Raw genomic sequence first — 19,462 nt, 5'->3', positions numbered from 1 at the left:
AGTTGTTTCAATTCCTGTATCTCATTTGAAGTGTAAGTTTGTTCCTTTGACTGGGCCACAACTTTGTTTTTCATAGTATAGGTTGTAGTTTTCTGTTGTCTAGGCATCTGGTTTCCTTGGTTACCCCAATCAGGTTTTCCCAGACCAGAACAGGCTCAGGTCTTAGAAGGAGGCAATAGTATCTGGTTTCCCTGAGGGTGTCTTAGATGATTGACACACCCTCTGAGGCCTCAAGGCGCTGTGCTTTTCCTAACCTGCCCAGCAGGTGGCGCCTGTCAGCCTGTCACTCCAGACTGTTGTAAGGAGATGTAGCCCACGGCTGTTTTCCCCCAGGCTCTGGGGTCTGGTTCTGAATGGAAGGTGGGTAGTAGAGTTTGGCAACACCTTTTTCCTCTTAGGGAAGATATACCCCCTGGGGAGATATCATTTGCATTTGAATAGTCTCTCTGACTCTGCTATCTCCACCCTTGTCTGGGTCAGAAAGCTGTGAACTGAAAATGGCTGAGGTCTTCTCCACTGAGCCAAAAAAGGAACAGAAAGCCCCCCTTTCAGGGCCAGTCCACAGCCACCCTCAGTTTCACCCATCGGCCAGAGACAGTACCTGGTCCTTTGGATTCCCCCTCCCTTCCAGAGAGGTCCTCCGGCTCTCCAAGGTCAGTTGTCACCAAAAGCCTCTGTCTGCTTTTTGGGGATTCATAGCTTGTATTTAGCAGTCAACATTTGTTAATTAAAACCTCAGTTGGAGCTGGAGTGCTGCTCTCTAGCACAGTGAGGCTTTGCAGTTTGGGCTGCCGTGGGGGAGGGGCTCTCAGCACGGGTCCGCAGTCTTTACTTACAGATTTTATGCTGTGATCTTGGGCATTCCTCCCAATCCAGGTTGGTGTATGATGTGTGAACAGTCACGTTTGTCCCCCAGCAGTTATTCCAGACTATTTAGTAGTTGTTCCTGGTTGTTTATTAGTTATTCCAGGGGGACTAACTAGCTTCCACTCCTCTCTATGCCGCCATCTTCTTCCGACTCATTGATATGACATTTTGTGGGGCGGTATATGCTAATTCTACATGCTAACTTCCAATATAATATACATGATGGTGCTTTTGTGATAATTAGTCTGAGTGGCCATGCCAAGGAATGCCCTTGCTGATTTTTAAAAATCTCTTTCTCTCTTTCCTTTTCTCTCCCCACCCAACCTCACATTACCTCATACTTTTTCTTCTTTACATAACACAATTCTAGTTATATATGTCTTTTTATAATTAATTAATGCCTACTTCCCCAATAGACTATACTCAATAGTCCCTAGAGGCAGGGGCTGAGGAACTGTGTGTTTTAGTGACCTATGCATTTCCATTATCTCATGAACAGGAATCAAACAAACATCTATTGAATAAAAGATGAATACCTATTTTCATCTACTCCTACCTAGGCCTCCAATCTCAGTTTATCCATATTAAAGAGATCTACTGTCTTTGATATTGAGTGCAATTAATCACCATTGGGTACCTTCACCAATCTGAAATAATGTCAAAGTCTTTAATTGGGTGCAGAAGAAAACATATGACTATGACAATTTAAAATTAATTGCTTGATATTGATATTTGATACCAATCATCTACCTGCTTAGTAATCTCAACACTTCTAAAGACAACGTGGGATGTGAAAAAAGAGTAAGAATGTTAAATGACACCCAGTGTTTTGTTTTTATGAACTTAAGACTATGTGGATAAGCTGATAAAGGGGCCCAACTTACAAGGAAAAGTAGCCCTGGACTGTTATCCATGAACAAGAAGAAGTACAGTATTGTAGTCATTTCCTTATAATTTTATCCAAATGGACTTTTGATAATACATATATCTGCCTCCAAATTCAGGGCTGAAAGTGATCCTGTTTAAATAGTTACATATCAAGAATCTGAGTTATTGCTTTAATTTAAACTTCCAGCCAATGACAGAATTGAAAGGTCACAGCTGGGGAGCCTCAATCTCATGCTACTGCAGGTAACTTCCCTTTCTTAGATTCCCAGCCATCATTTTTCAAGTTATTGACTGAGTTCCTGCAAATCCTGGGAGATCCCACTGCAGCAAACATGAAACCGTGTCCATCTGGGAAACTTTAAAGTGCCTGATCAGCATCCAGGATCAGGGTGCCCAGATGGTGCAGCAGTGTCTCTGGTAACAATCTCATGAACTCGACTCTTGCTTTTCAAGAAAATGAGGACTTCTCGCTAGGGCTGTCTGGGCAGTGGGAGAGTTATCTATTTCATATGTTTGTCCCCTTAGTAATATTTCACTTGCAACAGTGATTATGGACCAGGGCATCTTGTTTGGAAATTCTCATCTGTGATATTCTAATCCTCAAGAGTACCAATTGCTTGTGATTTCTCTTGTTCTAGATTTCATTGCTAGAACTTACTATTGACCATGCACTGAGTTACTACTGGGTGTCAGCAACCGCAGCTGCAACTGCACTGGTAGCACAGACACCGTGTGCATAAGATTCACAACAACCTTAAGAAGCAGAGGCGTCTTCCTAAGTGAATCATCACTTCACAGAAGGGGAATCTGAGTTGTGGAAAGGTGAAGGAACTTGCCAAAGATCGGTTGGCGGCAAGCCAGGACCTAAACCCATGGCTTCCTTTTTCCAGTGACTTCCTCCATCTTTTCCTTTATGATCTGTTTTCTAATTTTTAAATCAAATTAATAAAATTACGTTTGATATGAAAAGACATCTTTTTCATGCTAATTTTACAAGTGATCATAATCAAAGGCACACGTCATCTTTTAAATATTTTTATTTGACATTATATCAATTATTCTTCCAAGGATCTCTCGCAACAGTGTATCAGTCAGTTTTCATGGCTGCATGATACTCTGTCATGTTCCGGATTCAACATGATGAGCCCTTGTGCTAGGACAGGGCATTTATGTGGTCGTCAGTCTTTCGATATGGCAAATAAAAGAAAACAGTGCTTCTGCCCAGGTGTCCTTTTGTTTCTATTGAATTGGAATAATTCATAGGGATAATTTCATATCAAAAGGTATGCTTATCTACACGGCTTTTCATAGGTATGAATACTCATTTTTAAATGAATTCCACCAAATTTCAACCCTTACAGTAAAGAATGAGGGAACCAATTTCACTGCAACCTTGCCAGTATAAGAAAGGGTACTACTATTCTTATTTTATTTTAATATGGCTAACTAAGTAGGTAGGAATTTTTAATCTGCATTTTCCTTTGGCTAACAAGGAAAGATGTTTGCTGGGTATGTGATTCTCCTTATGCATTCTTTTACAAGAATTTTCTGTTAGAGTCTCAGGGGCCACTCTTACATTTTCACAATTTCCCCATGAAAACTATCCCATCAAAAATACAATAGCAATATTGCCAATTTGTGACTTCATGAATTAAAGGACAACAACTAAATTTGAGTAGATGAAATTAAGAATACAAAAAACACTTTTTTTTTTCCTTTTACCAATTTAGGATTCTATTTTGAAGGAACTCTGTATTGGGCTTAAAATTTTTCAATTATACCTTTGACTTGATTCTCTTTTACTCGACTAACCACAGGGCCAGTTATTTTCCTGGATCGGGTGGTAGAGCAAAGCTGTCCACCTCTCTGGCTTGGCCAGATCCTGCTTGCCTGGCTCAAGATGAACGTTTGCTTCCCTTCTTCTGCTCCCTTGATCTAGAACCAGAAATTCTTGAGCTTGTATCCTTTTCTGTTCTAAAGGCTCGGTCCTCCAATCTACCCACAGAACATTTTGGTTAAAAAAAAAATTAGGAAAATTCTCTGGCCTATCTGCAGATTCTGATAGCTTTTTTGTTTTACGTGGCCACAGTGAAAGATAGTACATTTTTCCTGGCTTCAAGCAAAACACAAATTGTAACCTGTAAACAGCAAAATAAGCCCTAGGAAAATAACTACTCAATATAAAAAGTGCATGGGTATACATGTATGTGTGTGCAAGTGTGCAACTGTGTGTGGAAGTGTGCAAGTGTATGTGTGGGTGTGCACTTCCCCATCCTAACCCTTGGATTCTGTTGCTATTACATCAAGTTACATAAAAAATTATTTCAGCACACAAGCTGCTGAGATGGATGGCAAAAGCCCTGGGTTTTCTGACCTTGATCAACATGAAGAAAATTTCAGCTGAACTGTGCAAAAGTGCTGGGATAACATAAATCACATTTGGACAAGGCATGCTTTCTATCTAAAATGTGAAGTCGCCCTATCACATACCAAGCAGTGGGATAATAAAACACACCAACTGCAGAGAAAGAAAAATTAATTAACGCTCATCCACTCATCACAAAAAAAGCCACTGACTTTTTTTTTTTTTTTTGAGAAGAAGAGATGACAGAATCATCCCCAAAACAAGCTCTACTCTTAATTAAGTGTTTCCTAAATGCATTTTAATTCAGAGTTTAAAGAAATCAGTATAACTGAAAATTATACAAAATAATAGACTTGCTTCTTTTAGGTAAAATGAATGATGAAAGAAAATAATAGCAATACTCAATGGCATTAAAATTTAAGCAATTCAGCCCCAATTAAAATATAATCACAAAGAGATGACGAATATCAATATAGATAAATCATACTTTTAAAAGTAATAAAAACGTATGCCTACTTATCTGCAGCCAGAGTCAGGTTAGTTATCACCTCAATGAAATTAATAGAGTCAGTTTCTCAAGGACTTAGGAAAGTGAGTCTATGTACCAATATAAGGCTTTTATTCATTAGGTTGTCTTTAAGCCAAGTACTATCTAAAAAAATACCACTGTCTTGACAGACTGCAAACCCATAACATAAAAGGAGAAATAGGCCTGCTCAAAAGTAAAGAGCAACCAATGAATGCAAGAGAAGCATAAAGTGCCTGTTTTCACGTCACCATTTGGGCTATAACAGAGCATTTGGGGTTTGTTTCACTTATCAACTACCAGACGCTACACCTGACAAACGTGCTGTACCTCCCACATCTGCACACTTTGGCAGGCATCACTAATCAATCACGCACTCTTTCAGGTAGAACCCAGATTCCGTAAACACACAGCATCCCCCACTGTGGGGGAGTAGAGCTGTTTCCATTCATTGGTCTAACATCTTTAGTTATGCTTTCCAACCCTCTCCATGCACCTCTACTCAGGCTGACAAGTACCTCTGAGATCCCCAGAACTTAGACTGGTAACCCAGGAGCTGGCATCTCATTTCAGCTTTGCTATTTACTTCACTGTGCAAAATTGACCAAACCACCTTCCCTCTTGGGTTATCTGCTTCCCATTTGTAAAATGGGGTCTATGATCCTTCAATGGCCCCCAGTAAAGATCTACAAATTGGTGGCAAAGATTAAGGAAGAGTAAGAAGAAAGCAAATATAAAAGAATGTAATCATAAGGCAGCTGGCATTTATTGAAAGCATATTCTGTGCCTCGCCAGGATGCTAAATGCCCAAAGTATATTACGTCACTGAGGCCCTCAGTGGTCCTAGGAAGTATAAACTTTTCATCTTCTCCATTTTCTACAAGCATCTGTGTGGTTAAATGACCAGGAAGTGGCCAAAGCTGTGGTTCAAATCCTGGCCTTTGAAAATCCCAAGCGAAAGCATTCAGCCACTTTGTTATGCCTGCAATCCCTTAGACTAGCTCCCCAAAGCCAAATTCAAGGATGACGGGAGGGCGTATGGCACAAATGGGCTGATCTACCGCAACAGCTTTTCACTGCACTCTCCTTGTTAACATGGGTGCCCACAGGGCTGCCAAGCCGCCCAGCATCCCCTCATCATCTGTCATTTGGGTTTCCTGCCCATCAGAGGCCAATTTAACTCGACACCAAATCTATTTTGGAAGCTCTTCCAGTTTTTATGTGGCCCCCTCCCCCCACCCCACCACCACTCTCACATTTCCCAAAAAGAAACGAGAGGAAAGTATGATGAACATCTCCCATTCAAAGTTTAGTAAAGGAGAAAGCATCAGTCAACCTGCGGATAAAATATAAAAGGCAGGCACAGAGAGCCATCCTGGAGTCAAAGCTCTTGTCTGCAAAAATAACTCTCAGTCATTCTGGGAAGTGAAGCACCGACTGGAACCATGAGTATTTTGATCATTCGGAAGAACAGCTTCATGGAGGACCCCACGATAATACCTTAGGAAAAGTGATTAAGAGGAAATTAAATGCAGAGATACATGGCAGGATGCCATTTAGCACTGGCCAGCCAGTCTCTGCTCTGTTGCAGGCTTTATTAGAATAATTCTCATAAGTAGAACTACCCATGCGCCAAGCTCTGTGGTGCTGATCATGTAAGGGACGTTTATCCCAAGGATGCTGGAAAAGGTGGCGTCACATGGTGATTAGAGTACAGGCTTTAGGATCAGACTGCCTGGGTTGGAGTCCCATCTCCACCCTCACTACCTAGGTGTGCTCAGGCACGTGTTAACCCTTCTTCCCTCAGTTTCCTCATCTCTAACAGAGTATGTGCCTTAAATGATCTTCATAAGGATTCAACAGCAGGATGCACATAAAATGCTAAAAACAGTGCCTGGCTTATAGTAACATCTCAGTGCAAACCAGATACTATTATCATTATCATCCACTTTTCATTACAGGAAACTCACTGTAGGTTTCTGTTTTAGTTTCCTAGGCTGCTTAAAGCAAGTATCATAACATGGTTCGGCTTTGAACAGTGGGGATTTATTTGCTTACAGTTTTGAGGCCAAGAAAATGTCCAAATCATGGCATCATCAACGCAATGCTTTCTTCTTGAAGACTGGCTCCTGGTGATCCTTGGCTCCCCTGCCACATGGCAAGACATATGGCGGCATCTGCTGGTCTTTCCCTTCCCTCTGGGTTTTTGTTGATTCAGCTTCTTGCTTCTCTCCCTCCCTCCCTCCCTCCCTCTTTCCCTTTCTCTCCCCTTCCCTCCCTCTCTTCCTCCCTCTCTCTGTGCTCCCCCCCCCATTCATTCTGTTTATAAAGGACTCCGGTAAGAAAATTCAGACCCATCTTGATTGGGGTGGGCCACACCTTAACTGAAGCGGCCTCATCAAAAAGTCCTACTTACAATGGGCTCCCACCCATAGAATGGATTAAATTTAAGAACATGTTTTCTGGGGTATATACAGCTTCAAACTACCACAGTTTCCTTTGAGGAACTAGCCCTCCCTCTAATTTATTTTATTGTGGTTTCATATATACAAATCAAAAATTCCCATGTCAACCATATTTAGGTGTACAAATCAGTGGTATTAATTACATTCACAATGTTGTGCTACCATCACCACCATCTATTACTGAAAATGTTTTGTCATCCCAAACAGAAACTCTGAACCCATTAAGCAATAACTCCTCATCTATCACCACCTCCCCCCACTCCCCAAACTCTAGCCCCTGGTAAGCTGCAATCTACTTTCAGTCCATTTAAGTCATTCACTTGGGGTCCATCCCACTTCTGGTTGTGGGTCAAGGGACATGATGCAGGCTAGACAACCTGACTGTGTGCTTCACAGCTAAGTGACTCAGTCTAAGTCAGTGAGTGTCAGCCACCCCCAGGAATTGCACCAAAGCTACTGGAAAAGAAGTGCTCTCTTTTCACAGGTAGAATGTAAGCCTCTTGCTACTGGTCACCATCTTTAAAACTGCATTTGAAATTTAAACACTGGGATACAACTACATCAGAAGACAGCCCAGTCCTTACAGTTTATAGTCATTTGAGCTAATAACTATCTTTTTTTTTTTTCTCTTTAAACTGGTACAACTTGGTTTTCTGTACTGCGATTAAAGATACATTGACATCTTCACATACAATATACATGGCATGCACTGTTTATCCCCATTTAACAGTGAGGTAGCTGTGGATCAGAAAGCTCATGTGATTTTCCCAAGGCCACACAACTAGTAAATGGCAGAATCAGGATTCAAACTCAGATCTCTCTGACTCCAAAACTTTTTCCCACTCTACTGCATTGTCTTTTGAAATAACTTATGTAGAACTGAATTACATTGCTGAGGATCTATCAGCAGGAATCCATCTCCTCTGGGATGGGGAGGGCTCCCCAGAGTTAACTCCCATCCCCTTGGACGTGCAGCTCTGAATACACAATTTCAGACCCTGGGATTTGCCGGCTCTACCGCTGCCTGGTACCCAAGTCTAAACAGTAATGATGTCAGTCTGGCTGTTGGTGGGCTACATGGGCAGTTCTCTCTCACAGTTCCTGTTTCCTAGTGGAGAACAGGGTACTCCGAGGCCATCTGGTGCACACACCAAGTCTCCCCAAGATTCCATCCACAACATCTTGCTGAGCAAGTGGTGGAGGCAAGTCTGTGAGCATAAGCTGCTTTGATGGTGTCAGATGACTCAGCCTCACTCTTCGGCCAGAGATGGTGGGACCATGGATAAGCTGCTAGAGACTCCAGAGGTCAAGAAAATCATAAGACAGAACTGTCCTTAAAAAGAGTGCATTTGCTCATTCCATCCCTCTACCCAAAATAGATGTCATTCTATACAAAGGGCAAAACTCCCTCCCAACTTACAAGGTTTCAGATGGCTCAACCCTGCCTGTTTTCCAGCCTCATCACAAGCCAGCCTTCCCTCTGCTTTCGGAGCCCCGGTTGCACTGCCCTCCCTTTAGTTCCCAAATCCTGCCGCACTCCCACCTCCGGACTTTCCCTGAGGCTCTGTACAGAATCCTCCACCTACTCCCCCCTTTTCTGCAACTCAAATATCATTCTACAGGGATGCTTTCCCTCATTGTAAGATAGTTTTCATTTCCACAGCTTTGGGGAATCATGGAGCTTCCTCCCTTTTAATGCATACACACTATCAGCCTCAAACAAAAGACATTTAGAGCAGAAAAGAAATCCAATCCCCAAGTGAATCATGTGCGTCTCACCAAATGGTGCTTTCTGCTGTATCTGCCCTTGTCTGCCTTAAGTATTTCATTTCGGTACTTAATGAATCTCATTCATGAATGCTTTCCATTCCAGGAAAAGGCCCTCAGAGTAAGGAGTAAGCCTTCCCCTTCGTCTTTGTTCTGCTTGTCAGAACCCAGAGGACTAATCCACTCCAATCCCACAGCAAAAGAGCTGAGCTAATGGAAACCAGCCATGGTGTCTGCTCTGTGCTCATTTTCAACCTCTCTGGTGCCTAAGCCTCCGAAATCCAGAGATTAATTTATTGTCCATGTTGATCAACTTCTCTAGCTATCACAGCAGCAAGTGGAACACAAATACTTAAACTGAGAAGTCTCTGAAAGGTTCCTGGAAGGAGCAACCCACGACCCAGCAACTAAGTCACCAGTCCTGTGAATGGGACTTAGCCACTCTCTCGCAAATCCAACCTCCTGCTCCGTCCTTTGTGCTGCTCTAGTTAGACCCACCACTCTTGTCCGGACTTGTAGCCTGGAACCCTTATGTCCATCCTTGCCCCCTTCCAGTCTCTCCTGCAGTCAACAAGAGTTTGAAATTTCCAAAATGTAAACTGCCCCCCACCCCCCTGCCAAATTGCAAATCTACCAGTAGAAAGCAGTGGCTCAGGAACTTTTGCAATCCATATACACAATTTTTCTAAACCCATCTGATTTTCTTTAAATTGATTTGCAGTTTTTCTTAATAGAAGTGTTAAAAAATTTTTAAATATATTTTTTCAAGGGAAATAGTTCCTTGAAGTAAATGCAAATCATATTTTCCTTTGTTGTATACAGAAAATAACCCTAATTTAACAGTAAAAACACTATTAAATTATAGCTAGGTAGAGAATTACATGTCAAGAGCCCTATTCCCTTTTGACTTAAAAAAAAAAAAAAAAAAAGGTAGATTAGCCTCCTCTGATCACGACAGCAGAGTGAGATGTTTCCTTCAGGGCTCCATCCCCCTACCAAAGCTTTGAACAATCAGCAAGAACTGTCAAAAACATATTTCTCAAAGCTCCAGAAAACAGTTAAAGGAAAGCTACTGCAAGAGCCTAATCAAGAAAAAGGCCACTTAAAAGCAGTAGGATCTCAGGGTTCCCTGGCAGGTGTTTCCCGCACCCTCACCAGCTTGGAGCTGAGCTGGCTCCCACTCTCAGTGCAGATTCCTCGTCCAGGTTTCTGAGGAAACAGAGTAATCCTCATGCACATATGAAGGGCATGTATGTCTGGATTAATTTGTCTGGTGGTGGCCTGAGGGACGTGCCATCCCCGAAGTCGCCCTGCATGTAGAAGGCAGCTCACCAAGCTCTCCTACAGAACACTGTGCCTGGAGCAAGGGACTGCTGACTGTAGGATATATCCTGCAATGCCCAGGACCAGACTGTTACCTAGGGAAGGTGGGGACATTCCTATCTGTGTAAACAGGGAAATTCCCAGGGCTACATTTGCACATGCCTAAGATAAGACACATGAACAGAAAGAATCAGGGAGGCCCCTATGCTTTGGCCTGGAGCAGTTCTCTAAACTCTTTTTATAGATAAGCCCTAAAGGTGAGCACTCCCACAGGTCAATCTGCGATGACTGGGAAAGGTATTTTATTTTTTGCCTCCATTTTTTTTTTTTAAGCCCCTGACATTCAAGGAAAGCTCTGTCATAAAACTAGCTGAATACAAATTTAAGGAACAGATGTCTCAGAGCCTAAATTCCAGCAATAACACACTAAAATATCAAAATGACTAGGTTTCAACAAAATATTACAAAACATCAAAGAATTAGGAAGTAATGGCCCAAGTAAAGGAGAATATTAAGGCTTTGGAAGCTATCAATGAGAAAGATTAGGCCTGGAACATTCCAGACAGAATTTAAATAAATGGTTCTAAATATGCTCAAAGAGCTAAAGGAAAACATGAACAAAGAACTAAAATAAATTTGGTAAACCACAGATGAACACAAAGAGAATAGTGACAGAGGAACCAAACAGAACTGAAGACCATGATATTAAAAATTAAAAATTCCCTAGAGGTGTTCAACAGCAGATTGGAGCTGGTAGAAGAAAGAATTAGTAAACTTAAAGATAAGAAAAGTGAAGTCATCCAGTCTAATGAGCAGAAAGATTAAAGAATGAAGAAACGTTAACAGAGCCTGGAAAACTTGTAGGATACAATCAAGTGTACCAATATACACATTGCGGAAGCCCCAGAAGAAAAGGAGAGAAAGGGGCAGATAGAATTTTTGAAGAAATAATTGCTGAAAACTTCCCGAATTTAATAAAAGACATGAACATACTCATCCAAGATGCTCAATGAACTCCAAACAGGATAACCCAAATAGACCTACCCTGTGACATACTATAATCAAACCGTCAAGTGCAAAAGATGAGAGAATTTTGAAAGCTGTAAGAAAGAAGCAATGTGTCATGTACAAGGGAACCTCAATAAGATTAAAAGCTGATTTCTCATTGGTAACCATGGAGCAAGAAGGCAATGGCAAGACACATTTAAAGTTCTGAGAGCAAAAATTTGCTAACCAAGAATTCTGTACCCAGCAAAACTGTCTTTCAAAAATGAGAGAGGAATTAAGGCATTCCCAGATAAACAAAAGCTGAGAAATTTTGTTACCAATAGACCAACCCTACAACAAATGCTAAAGGGAGTTTTGCAGGTTGAAAAGAAATGACACTAGAAAATTGACTGAAACCACATGAAGAAATAAAGATCTCTGGTAAGATAATGACATGGGTAAAAATAAACACCACTACTATTATATTTTTGATTTGCAACTTCACTTTTTATTTTCTACAGGATCTAAAAAGCAAATGCATAAAACAATGATAAATCAATGATTTTGGAGTCATAATGTATAAATATGTTATTTGTGACAAGAACAACATAAATGTGGGGACACAGGGATATGGGTACATAGTTTATGTATGCAACTGAAGTTAAGCTTGTATCAAAGAAAATGAGATTGTTATAGATTTGGGATGTTAAATTTAAACCCCATGGTAACAACAGAGAATATATCAGAGAATATGCAAACTCATAAATACAGAAAGTTGGGTATAGGTTACCAGGGGTGGGGGCATGGGCAAGAGGGAGCTAACACAAAATTAGTGTAGAGTTTATTTGGGGTGAAAAGAAAGTTCTAGTAATGGATGTTGGTGAGGGAACTACAACACTGTGAATGTGATTAATCCCACTGAATGGTACTGTTTTGGTTAAGTTCATGTGTCAACTTGGCCAGGTTATGGTGTCCAGTTGTCTGGTCAAGCAAGCACTGACCTGATTATTACTGTGAGGATATTTTGTGGATACATATCTTCAGTAAGTTGATTGTATCTATGGCTGCTTACATCCACAATCAACTGAGGAGAAGGCCTTCAACAATGAGAGAAGTCTCATCCAACCAGTTGAAGGCTTTAAAAGAACTGATGATTTCAGCAGTCAGAAGGGAGAATTTCTATCACTACTTCAGCTAGCCAGCTTCTCCTGGTGAATTCACCGAAAACCTTCATCAGAGTTCCCAGCTTGCGGCCTGCCCTATGGAATGTAGACTTGGCCATTGGCTCATGTGACTGATCATCTAAATCAACATCTACATCTACATCTACATCATCTTCACCTACATCTTGTCAGTTCTGTTTCCCTAGAGAATGCTGAGTAACACAGGTATATTTGGGAGTGGTTGGGATGGGAAGATTTATGCTGTATATATGCCTCCACAATTTTAAAAAATAGAATGAAAGAAAAGGAAATTAAAGAGATAATGACAATTAAAAACAATGTATGATACTGAATAGGATCTAAGAATGGAAGAGAAAGGGTTGAAAAGAACATTATTGGGACATAAGAAAAAAATTGGAATATATTATGTGGGCTTCATATAGATTTTAAATTTCTTGAACTTGATAACTGCAGCTAAGGTGATTACATAAGTTAACATCCTCATTTTTAAGAAAAGTAGATGGAAGTATTGTGTGTTTAAGGAGCGACACACAGATAGATGATAGATAAGAAAGCAAGAGAGAAAGAGAGAGAGAGAGAGACAGAGAGAGAGCACAAAGGTGACACAATGCTAAAATTGAAAGATTTCGGTATCTGGAGGTGGTGGGGTGTGTTGGCGTTCTCTGGATAGGGTTGGCATTATTTTGCAACTACTTGTATGTTTTAAATTATTTCAAAATCCACAGGAAAAGGGGGTCCTCCTCCACCACACATATTGGAAAGGGGTGTCCTGGCAGCACAACCCCATTATGTCTCATAGTCCAGAGTGGTCTTGTGCTTGAGATTCTTGCCTTCACTCCATTGCTGCATCCACCTAAAGCCAGCCTCTCAGTCCATCTCTGTGCTCCATCCTCTCTCCCTCTCCTTGTGCTTCCTCTTTGGGTGGGTTATTCATACAATATGTCAAGAACCTCCTGGGTTCTGGCCCCATCCAGCCCTGTCAAAGAACCAACCCTTCCTTCCTCCTTCCTCTTCCACTGGGAGAATAGATCCAGGCAAACCCCAGCCCCTTGGAATGACAAACAACACCCTCCATAGACTGCTGCCTTCCTATTGTCCTGGGCTCTCCTCTGGTCCCCTTCAGTCATGCCCCCTGCACTTGTGTCTACCCTATGCATCTTCATTCCTTCACATCTCCACATATTTGCACATGAACCTTCTCTCTACCAGGCCAGCCTTTAATAGACTCCACCCCTCTAATTATCTACATGAGACTCTTCCTAATCCTTTGAGATTTAGCATGCAAGTCTCAAGCCTTGAATCCTGAATCTCTCCACACGTGTTTTCTTTGGCCAGCACAATGTTTTAAAACTTACTGTTTTATATTAATATTCAGATTTCCAGATTGCCTTAGGAAATGGTAACACTGCACCTGTACTCCACATGACAACAATTAGCTGTATACTAGTCCCTCCAAATGGGGTCCTTGCTCTCGAGGTCACTGCAGTGCCTACTGCAGATGAAGTGACTAATATCCCTTCATCATATTCTACTTTCAACCCCCTTCATTAATTTACGATTCTTGACTGGACACGGAAGATAAATGAATTTGTTATTTCCTGACTTAGGACAAGCATCTGTCCTCTGTAAATTATCGCTGAAGCCTATGAGGTCCCATTGGTTGCCCATTTCTCTGAGACTCCAGAACCCTTCTTTGAGGACTAATTTTTTTTAACAAAATTAATTATAAACAGTGTGAAATGTTTGAAAAGTATGGGCACAAGTAAAAATAAAATTAAAGGTAACTACAGTTGAATGAACTCTAATTTTGTGCCAGGCAGTAATATCTTGTTAACTCCTCAAATCAACATTTCCAGTGGATATTAACATCCTCAGTTTACAGATAAAGTAAACAAACTGAGGTCTGAATAGGTTAAGAAACCTTCTTGAGGTCACAGAGCTGCTAAGTGGAGAATCTGGGATTGAAACCCAGAATTTCCAGGCCCCAAAGTCAATGGTTTTAACCACTAACCACATTGACTACCAGGTTTTAAGCACAGAATTTCTAATTCTTGCATATAATCAGCTGGAAATGCAAAAGATAGGAATTGAACCAGTTCTGTTGGAAACTGAAGCAAAGTTCTCCAAATGACAATTAGATTTCTGTCTGCCTGATGGAAAGTAGTCTTCTAGGATAAAGAAAAACAGAGAAGACAGAGAGGAAAAAAAAAAAATTATCTCATTCGGTCAATAATCCCTGATGGAGCCCAGAACTGTGCAGACCACGAGGAGCGATTTTATGATGATAACTCTCTTCGCCTGTTGAAACTCACTGTTTCTCTTCCATCAATATATCTGGTTTTGGATTCAATGGGAAGACAACTCTTTTCGAGGGAAATGACCGTCACCCCTGGGGCTGTAGCCTCTTGTCCATAAGTCTAGAAGTCCTGACATGCCCAGTGTCAGGAGCCAGCTGCTCCCCAGGGGTGCAGGACTGTCAAGGCTGTGAGGAATTTCTACCATAAGTCAGCTCGAGCCAAAACATGGCAGCTGAAAGGCTGTCCCAAATGGAAAATAGGATTACTTGCTTGGCAATGAGTGAAGATACCTGTCCAGAAACAGATCTATCTGTTGGAACAGGAAATGCATATATACTACACATTCAACTATTGGTTTCTGTGTATGGCAATATAGCATTGGAGCCAAGATTCTCTGTAGCGAGAGTCTCTGAGTTCAAATTCTGGTCTCGTTATGCAAATTGAGGGATCTTGGGGAAGTCACTTAACGTCTTTAGGCTTCTGTTTTTTACCTATAAAATGGGGGAAAAGACAGTGCCTACCACACATAGCTGTTGTAAGTATTTGGAGGTTCTCACAGCGCCTGACCAAGAATGAGCATCATATAAAGACAAGACGAGGACTCTCAGAGTTAACTGCTGTGTGATAGAACCCACCTCCCAATCGTCATCACATCTTCCATCAGACCCAACGTGGAAGTTGCCAAAACTTTGAAAACCATTCAAACTATTTCCATGCAGTTTTATAGCAAATCACTGTAGGCTGCATGGTAAGTGATAAGAGGATGCCCTGTCTGGGTTTAGAGCCTTTGACAAATGGTCTCTCATCCCCTTCTGACAGATTTCCCCACTGGCTGATCCGTCAGCCTTTCCTCTCATCATCTGAATCTCCATCTTCATAATAGAATAGAAATTCAGATGGATTTCATACTACAAATAAAAATGAACTTAAATGTTCCAGTTCCCCACGAGAAACACACGTACTGTAAATGTCAGATGTATGTGGTTTTGCAAGGCCAGGAGCTGCTCCAAATGAAGGGTGCCTTCCCATCCCCTTTGCTTAATCTGCAAGAGTTCAACAGCTTTCACCTGTGGAAGGAAACCACCTCTGCTTCCCATTTAAGGGTGAAAAACTCCACCAGCCCCTAAGATTTCCCCATGACATCCTCTGGGAGATTTTCAAGAAATGGCCGGAAGCCAACCAGCCGCAGATACAGTCACCGGCTCTGCTAATTGGACTTAGAGGCAAAAGAGAAACATAAAACAAAACCACACTCCAATACACACCGTGTGTGTCTCCACAAACAACAGGGCAAGTTCTCCAGATGACAATTAGAGTTCTGTCTGTCTGATGGAAAATTGGCTTGTAGATAAAGAAAAATAGAAGAAACAAAATTCTCATTCTACCAACAATCCCAGATCAAGTCCAGATCAAAACAACAATCCCAGATCAAAACCACACTCCAGTATACACTGTGTATGTCCCCACAAACAACAGGGCAAGTTCCCCAGATGACAATTAGAGTTCTGTCTGTCTGATGGAAAATAGGCTTGTAGGATAAACAGAAATAGAAGAAACAAAATTCTCATTCTACCAATAATCCCAGATCAAGTCCAGACCGTGCAGAGCTCAAAGAGTGATTTATTAAGATGATAACTCTCTTCACCTGTTGAAATTCAGTTTGTTTCTTTTCCATCAACATATCTGGTTTGGGATTCAATGGGAAGACAACTCCTTTCAAGGGAAATGGCCTTGCTGAACGGAAAAGAATGGGTTCAGGCATGAAATCAGGGAGGGGGCAAGGAGAGTTCCTACTAGACTACATAAAACTGGGGATTTTGTGTTTGATACAAAATTCCTCTATCAAGGAGATACTCAACAATATATAGATAAAGGTATAGATGTAAGTATTACATGAGTATATTTATCTGCACAGAATATGTGGAGAAGGGGTAGACAACAAGTAAGCGGAAGTGAATGAAAAATGAAAGAAGGAAAGCAAAAGTTATTCCTGTGAAGCCCCGCAGTCACGTAAGCTCTCTTAACTAAAGGCATTTGAGCTTTAAACAAAACACTGCTGGTTTTCCTTCTGAGCACTCGGCAGTCGTAAAAATCCACACGGGCCATGGGGCCGCCACCTCAGAGGGAGATTGGCTTATTATTTTGGCACCTCTGTCATCTCTTGTCACTTTAATTCCACTTTATCAAATTACTGATTTTGCTGGAAGCACTTGGATTAAATGGAGAGGGACGCACGCACCCCCGCAGGAGCAATTGTCGCCACTTTAGTGGTGAAATTTCATAATTATACGTCAGGGAGACAGAAGCACGGGGTGCAATCGTGGCACCAGACTACCCTCGCTCCCCTCCTGGGCCACCTCTCCCTGCGTGGCCTTACACCCTGTTGCCAGTCGGACAGGACAGGGGCTTGACACAGCTGCTGAAGCAGGAGAGGGGATGCTGCCCCTTGGGATGATTAGAGTTTGGCATTTGGACTTTTCGTTAAGACACAGGACCCCAATATACACAGCTACCCCAACAAAACCCTCACACCCACCTCCAACCACGTTAGGAGACCCAGGGAAGAATCACTACATTACTGATGATGGGATAATAATAATAATAATATAAAGAATACTGAGAAGAAGAAAGGCCCCCCTATTTAACGGGGATAATAAAAGTCTTTAAAGAGCAAAAAGTGAGAATTTGAAATAGGCTCCATGGCTGTTCTCATTGGGCCCTAGGAGTCATCACCAAGTAATTGCAGCCAAAAGTTTTCATAATTTATGTATCGATTATGTGATGACAAGTTTAGAAAACCACCGGAGAACGCTTCAAGTATGAGGCTTCATTGGAAAGGCTCTGATTCAGTGCAACAATCTCTGACAAAGCACCAAAATCCAGGTATCTGTACATGCATAGGTATATCCATGTATACAAGTATATAGGTACATATAAGATATACATACACACATGTATCTTCCCTTTTTTGAGAACAGCTGAAGCCTTGTGCAGAATGAAAACATATTTCTTTCCTCAGAGGGGCCACAGATGTGGTGGATCATTATCACTACCTTGATGCGAGAACCGCAGGCAGTTTGGGTAGGTGGGCTGGTGCCGGCGTGGCGGCTGTCACTGCCAGAGCTTATCGTGGTTGCATGCTCCCTTGGTGGTGATGGGATCAATGTTGTAACAGCATCAGTTCCCCAAACCCTACTCACAAAGAAACGTATATAAAAAAAAAAAATCACCGGACAGACACATGCTTTTGAATTAATTTGGAGGCAGGGTGGGGCAGATGCTTTCTGAACGCCAGGACGTGAGCAAAGAGTCTGGGTAGACACCGATGGCAGAGCCAGTGGGATCTGAGGTCACATGAGTACTAAGTGGCAATTCCATTTGCCCAACACACAGAATAGGCACGTGAATGTGTGCCAGCCTAAAAACACTGCGTGAACAGAAACGTAATCGAAACGCTGTTAGCTGGAGACGAGAACAGCACACAACTCTAATCAAGGTAGGATCATGCTATTTGAGTTCAAGCTACTGTATCGTTATTCCTTTCAACGTGAGGAGACGACCACTCTTTAAAATAATGCACAGCAACTGCTTTTTATTTAAAGGCCAATTCTGCTTTGAGAAGTCCTCAACCACCTTGTTAATCGGCAGACGTTGCAGAGCCATCACAAAACCAAGGCTGGAAACCTCTGAAATAATGACTGCATTTGACGATAGAGGTATTTTTGCAAAGAGAAACATCTTTCAAAATTGTGGAATGATGTCAAGAGTAGCCGGAAGATATCTACTCTCAGTTCACTTATTTGAGCTCTTTGGGTCCAAGGCTTAAAAGTAAAATTTGATTTGTTCAGATGCACTTTGCCATGGAAACGTCTGTGAACTCTTGTTAATAAAGAGAGACTGTGACAATATCAAGGTGAAGAACAACTGAGCGACAGTTGCTTTACCTGAGGGGAGTCACACCACAGGTAAAAAAACAGATAAATGGGGGAGGAGAGAAACTAAAAATGTAGGAAGTGACTGTAAGAAAGGGTTAAGTTTAGCCTTCACATAAAGGCAGCATGGAATAGGGAAAATGGCAGCAGAACTGGCTTAAATAGGCTCTGTGGTAAAGGAAAGGAGAGAGAAAGAGCCATGAAGTAAGCCTAGAATCAGCGCCAGCTCGTTATATGGGAAAAATAACCAGGGTTACTGGAATATAAAGGGATATGGGGTATAACCAGAGGCAGGAACTCCCAGCAGGAAATTTAAACTGAATGAGCTCTCTCGGATAGGCTGTACAATTCAAAATCTCAAAGACAGGCTAGTTAGCTCTCTTGGATAGGCTGTAACCTCTATAGTATCCAGCCAATGGGGAAACGGGAGGGACCAGTGTATTAGGGGTAGGATATTAACATTGCCATGTTCTTTCCCCCGCGTGCCAGCCTACCACGTTTCTGGCTGTGCGCCCTTTCTTGCAAGATTGTAAATAAATTCTTTTCTCCTCCAGAACCGAGTGAACATTTATTCCTTTACAGGTACCGCTTTATTTCCAACAGTGACCTCCCACTCCAACCCTCCAAAATCTCAAACAGGAAGTCGCTACTCATATGCTGTTAAGTATCATGATGGAAACTGAGACAGATTCTCCTTCAGACAGAGGGGACACACCCTGAAAAGCACATTATTTTATTTCTATACCATATGAAATATCAGATAACTATATATAATATGTGACATGTATAATAAAAAAACAATATTCAACTAAAGTGTGAAGTGAGTTAAAGGCTGTGATAGCTTCCTGAATAGGACATGAC

The 19,462-nt window shown here is 41.7% G+C and overlaps 1 protein-coding gene across 19 annotated transcripts in view; it reads right to left on the bottom strand.

Annotated features, from left to right (window-relative positions):
• The window catches only part of RBFOX1 (RNA binding fox-1 homolog 1), a 2,130,504-nt gene that overhangs the window by 890,004 nt on the left and 1,221,038 nt on the right, over nt 1-19,462 (bottom strand). The window lies entirely within an intron of this gene.

This window comes from Choloepus didactylus, chromosome 21, assembly GCF_015220235.1.
Source record: "Choloepus didactylus isolate mChoDid1 chromosome 21, mChoDid1.pri, whole genome shotgun sequence".
NCBI classification, from domain to species: domain Eukaryota; kingdom Metazoa; phylum Chordata; class Mammalia; order Pilosa; family Megalonychidae; genus Choloepus; species Choloepus didactylus.
The sequence above is the reverse complement of the archived record's forward strand: the minus strand, read 5'-3'. Positions and strand labels throughout refer to the sequence as shown.